Source organism: Fukomys damarensis, unplaced genomic scaffold, assembly GCF_012274545.1.
Source record: "Fukomys damarensis isolate Sample0158 unplaced genomic scaffold, DMR_v1.0_HiC HiC_scaffold_8, whole genome shotgun sequence".
Classification (NCBI taxonomy): domain Eukaryota; kingdom Metazoa; phylum Chordata; class Mammalia; order Rodentia; family Bathyergidae; genus Fukomys; species Fukomys damarensis.
In genome coordinates this window covers 2,374,678-2,380,803 of record NW_022900920.1, presented here as the reverse complement: position 1 = coordinate 2,380,803, position 6,126 = coordinate 2,374,678, and positions in this window count along the sequence as shown.

Sequence of the window (6,126 nt, the reverse complement as noted above, 5' to 3'; positions counted from 1 at the left end):
CCCAAAACACGCACCAAATTTCGACCCCGGAAAAAAAAAAAAAAAAAAAAAAAAAAATTACACTTGTAGCCCTGAGCCACCAATCGTAGAATTCTGGCTACTCTGAGGGCATCAGGTCACGTGGCGAAACCCCTGAAGCTCTCTAGTCAGCAGTTTGCATCTTCAGATTTCCCCAGTCCAGACTCCAGGTGTAGAAATGAGTTTTCAAATTCCGGCCCTAAGCTGGCAAGTCACCTTCAGCTGTCAAGACTTCGCACTTCAAGTCCAGACACCTTGGAGCAGAAACAACGCACTTCTGCTTTGCTCTGTCCCAGTAATTATGTATTAGTTAGTCAGGGCTTTTATGTTTTCTCTATTTTATGATGCCTTGACCTCCTGGGAACTTGCTGACCAGGAAAGGGATGATCTGTCCCAAGATTAGCTAATTCTTACAGAAATTGAACACCACTGCCGGAGCCTGGTACTGGGAGGCCACACACTCCAGGAGCCCAGCTTGGAGGAGCCAGCAGGCTGCCTGCTGCCGGCTGGGTAAAAGAGAACCAGGACCCAGGAGAGAACCTCCTTCTCCTACTGTGTCTTGCAGCCCCCTCTACTGACAGAGTTGAGCATTGTCACCTAGAAAAGAAAAACATTGACAAGGCTAGCTCCACTACCACAGGGCACAGTGAAGGATTGATTTACTGCTGAGAGGTAATAAATCGATAACTGGAACATCAACCCCTTTGGAGTCTCAGCTTCCATATACACCCTTCAATATGCATTTGAACTTCCATACAACAGCAAAACAACTATATTTCCACCCAAAGGAGTACAACTGTCTTAGAAGTAAAGAGAGCCTTGCTCTGTCTCCAAAAGGAAGAACTACACCTTCCCAACAACCACTGTATCACTGGCTATGTTATGTACTTCTTGGGCTTGGGGCTGTAACTCAGTAGTAGAGCACTTTCCTGGTATGAGTAAAGATCTGGGTTGATTGAATCGCCCACATTGTCAAAAGGAAGAAATACTGTCATCATTTCATAGACTATTCTGTTACCTAAGGACTAACTCTAACATTAACTTTCAACAACTTATATATAAAATAAAAATAAGCAAAAAGAGAAAAAAGTTAATGCAGTCTTAATATGTCCCCATTCATATATTGATTTCATAACCTCCAAGGTGATTGCATTAGGAGATGAGGTTTTGGGACGAAGGTACTTAGGTCATTAGGGCAAACACTTCATGAATTGCGTAAATGCCCTTGTAAAGCAGGCTCCGAGCCTGGTGTGCTGATGCGTACTTGTAATCTCAGTACTGTAGGAGGTGGAGGGAGGAGCAGAGACCCTACAGCCTTCTACCACATCGGAACCAGGAAGCTGGGCCCTCACCACACAACAGGTCTGCTAGGGTCTTGATCCTAGGCTTCCCAGCCTCCAGAACTGTGAAATAAATTTGTTATTTTTTTCCTATTTAAAACATTTTATCCCATTCCTCCCCTCAATCCCCCTCCCCATGTAAAGCTTTGTTTCCATTTTTTCCTTCTATTTTCACTTTTTTCTTATCTCTTCCTTCCTTTCTCCCTCCATCCTCCCTTTCCCATTTGAGCACCTTCTTCCCATTTCCTTAACATCCATTATACATCTCAGTCCTTATTCCACACTCAGTTTCACACACCACAGAAACAATGCGGTATAGAAACGTGTGTGTCTGATTTATTTCACTTAATAGTATGTATGGTCTTAAGGTCCATTCATTCAGCTATACATGGTATATTTCTTTATGGCTGAGTAGTACTCCATTGTATTAAAAAAAGATCCACATCTTCTTTATCCACTCATCAGTTGATAGGCATTTGGGCTGTTTCCAAGATTTAGCTATAACAAAGTGTGCCACTGCAAGCATGGGTGTGCATATAACACTGTGGTATGATGCTTTTAATTCTTTCAGGAAGATGCCAAGAAGAGGTATAGCTACATCAAATGGAACCTGTAGTTTTAGTTTTTTGAGAAATCTCCACACTGATTTCCACAGTGGTTGCACCAGTCTACACTCCCACCAGCAGTGGGAAAGGGTTCTTTTTTCCCCACACCCCCTCCAGCATTTCTTGTTAGTTTCTTTCTTTCTTTCTTAACAGGAATCGAACTTGGGACCTTGTGCTTGTGAGGCAGGCGGTGGAACCACTGAGCTAAATCGCTAGCCCCAGGTTGATTTCTTTTTTTTCCCATTAAGTTTCTTGGCACATTTTAAGTCATGCAGTACAGTTACATTCATCATTGGGATCTTGTACCTTTATATGACGTATCTTCATTATTGATAGTCTTTTATTTGACTGGCTGGTAAAAGAAATTTTCCACTCTGTGGGTAAGTTTCTGTTATTTAGAAGCTATCTAATCTATGATATTTTGTTATAGCAGCCCAGATGGACTGAGAGAGTTATCATGTACAAAAACCTCATCTATACAAAACTATACATTAACAAACAAAGAAAATACTATGAAAATCTACAGTCCAGGTGGCTGGCCACAAGTCTAGGCTGATAATTGGTCACAAGGCTGTAGGTGATATCCACAGCTTCCTTCTTTCATTATCTATTCCACTTTTTCCCTAATCTTAGCCAAAACCGCAGCTGGTCAGAGCTTTTTTACCTGTTTGGTCACTGTGAGGCTTTCAGTTCTAGCAGAAACATCATTAACCCTTATTTCTAGGCATAGGGATGCTCCTGGGTACCCCAGAAGATCCCTGTGTCCAGACAGAGTCCCCTTACTTATAAGGCACTCTAGGGTGGCTCCCCATGATTTCTACCTCCAGATGTTCACACGTCTATGTAATGTCTGTCTCTGGAGTAGGGAGAGGACCTGCAAGTTATTCCCAACCAAAAGAAGCTCTGGCTATGGCAAAGGTAGTGAAATAGCATTCATGATATGCTACATTGTATAAGACTTTGTTTTTTTAGTAGACTTGCTTAGAGGACGCTCCTTGGTGCCTTGATTAAGTACACTTGGGAAAGCACATGTGGCATGAACTGTGGTGCACCCTAGGAGCTGTGAGCGGCCTCCCAGAATTTACAGCAGCCATCAGCTAGCAAAAAAAAATAGCTAGCTTTAGTCCTACAGCTGCAAAGAAATGAATTTTGCCAGCACCTCAAATGAGCTTAGAGAGAATTCTTTTCCCATTAAGGTTCAACTTTCTAAGATGCAGTCTGACCTACCTTGCTGGAGGCTTTGTGAGAACCTAAGGAAATAACCCAGATAAATTCCACCCAGGCCCCTGACTGAGAAACTGGGAGATAATAAGTGTGTGTTGTTATAAGTTTGAGATAACTTGTTACTTGGTAAAAGAAGGCTGATATACCTCGTTATATAGTAACAACACAGTATCCTAACAGTATCCTGGCCTAGTCACTTAATGCAGTAAAATAATCTGTTTTTCAATTCAGAAATATGGACCTCCAAGATGGACAGTCTCATTTTCAATTCATTCAATTTTTACTACATCCTCTAACTGAAATGTTCTCTCCACCCACCCTTGCCTTATAGAACAAGATTTCCAAACCTGTAGGGCTCAAGATTATTAGGATACAAATAAAAATTTCGGCTGGTAGATTATTGGGTATGAAAGGAAATGGAGTCACTCTCACTTCTACCCTTGATTTCTCAATCTCTATGTTCTGGTTTGTTCAGGAGATAGCACCAAGTAATTAGTCAAAGTTATACTGCATCACATCTGGAAAGGCAGAATCCCATCCTTCGGGGGACTTTTCTTCCGAACAGTACTGTCGCTGAGCCTTCAACAAGCCATTCAACTTTTCAGTTAGCCCAGCTATGCTTAGCGGATGGGGTAGGTGGTACAAGTAATCATTCACACGAACATGAACCTACTGCTGTGAAATGAGTGTTTCGATCAGAAGTACTATGTGGGACTCTCCTGATGGTGGATAAGGCCCTGGGTGAACCCATGGGTGATGGTTCTAGCAGAAGCATCATGGCCAAGGAGGTAATGTGCAGAATATGTGCCTGTTGCAGTGAGAACAAATCTCTGGCCCCCCCACTTTTTTTTTGTACCGGGGATTGAACTTGGGTCCTTGTGCTTGAGAGGCAGGCAGCAGAACCGCTGAGCTAACTCCCCAGCCCTCTCTGCCCCTTCTTGATAGAAGAGGTACAGTCATACCTTGGTACAAGTGGTACCTCAGTTCACACACTTAATTCTTCCCATGATTCTGGTCGCAAACAGAATTGGACAAGAATCAAATGAAATTTACTCATAAGGTCAACATTAAACCTAACTACTGAATTTTATTTGGTTCTCATTCAATTTTGTTTGTGACCAGAATCATGGAAAGAATTAAGTTCATGAATCCGGGTATCACTGTACTTGGCTACTTTGAAAGGCCCCAAATTTGGTACTGCATGAATTTAGATGAGAAAGTTTTGTCCCAGTATTTCTCATCTTGAAGCACAAGATAGAACTTGTTTGTGTCAATTGTCTCATAAGATACTATCCTTTCTATCCAAAACAATTTGATACTCATCATGCCTCCTAGAACCAATTAATGATGAGAGTATTAAACCACTGTACAGTGAAATAACTTTGCCACGTGTGGCTGACTGGTTCCCTTGGTGAAGGGTGCCACATTAGGGGGCTTTCTGTGGGTGAGAGGAGAGCTGAGAGGAGCCATTAGCTAGCTAAAAAAAAAAAAAAAAATCCTAGCCATTGGTAGCTTAGGCATTCAGCAGTAGTGTCACCCACATCAGCCTTGGTAAGGGAAAGCCCAGATAATAAAATCCTTGTGTAGCCCTCCCCCTCCCACCATAGCCATTTTGTTCATGGGTTCATTGAGCAAGAACTCAATGGACGAGAGAGAGGGGCTAACTGTTGATTCCTCAGTCCCCTGTCATAGATAGATCTAGAGCATCTTGACATTCCATAAAACATCACATTGATCTCTTACATTACTAGTATTATCTCAGATGGTCTGACAATCAGGAAATAGCAAGTACTTTAGATACTTTCATAGAATTCACATGATCTGGAGGGCAAGAGAAAAAATCCACAGGGCCAGGGATTTAGCTCAGTGGTTCCGCCGCCTGCCTTGCAAGTGCAAGGACCTGAGTTCAATACCTTGGACCACAAAAAGAACAGAAAAGAAAAGAAAAAAACCCACAAAAACTGAAGGACTGACCAACCAATTTGGTGAAGTTTCTGGAGTTTTCAATAGCTCAGACAAACGCAAAAGAGGCCTCCAATAGTGCGAGGTATCTATACTTTACACCTTGCCAAGATTGCCAGTTTTGAAACAGGACCAGAGTATTTCTGGAAAACACCCTGCAATATGTTCAGACTGCCACTCTACTACTTAGGCTTTATGATCCAACGTATGATCCAACAGATTCAGTGATACTCAGTTGCCATGGAAAATAGAAATTGTTTACCTACCAGCCATTCCTTCTTGATCCTATTAGAAACAAATTTGTTCCGGTGTCAGATGGCAATGGGCTCAAAAACTAAACCATGCTTAATTTCAGATAATCATGATGATCTAATTCTACTTTTTCAATATTTGGTTTAAGACTGAATATCTGACTCAGTTTCAGCTAATGAAATGCAAGGATGAATTTAATAGGTAACAGTAAAGAGAGAGTATTGTCTAGCACACTGGCACATGATTGTAATCTCAGCACTCTGGGAAGCTAAGAAGTTCAAGCTCATCCCAAGCAACTTAGTGACTTAGCAAGACCCTATCTCAAAATGAAAAATAAACAGATTCAATCCCCCCTACTGGAAAAAAACTATTGTTCTCATTGAACAAAACTGACTCATGGCAGGCCAGGGATTTAGCTCAGTGGCACCACACCTGCGTTGCAAGCACAAGATCCTGAGTTCAATCCCGGTACCAATAAATAAATAAATATAAATAAAAATTTTAAAACCCTGACTCATGTACACTTTCAATAGAATGAAAAGAAAAGCCAAGGACTAGGAAAAAATATTTGAAAAAGACATAGCCAAGAAATGACTGGTATCCAAAATACACAAAGAACCCTTTAAAAACCCAACAATAAGAAAACAAACTAATTTAAAAATGAGCAGAAGATCTAAAAAGTAATTCCACCAAAGATATATATAATATATATTGTATATAATATA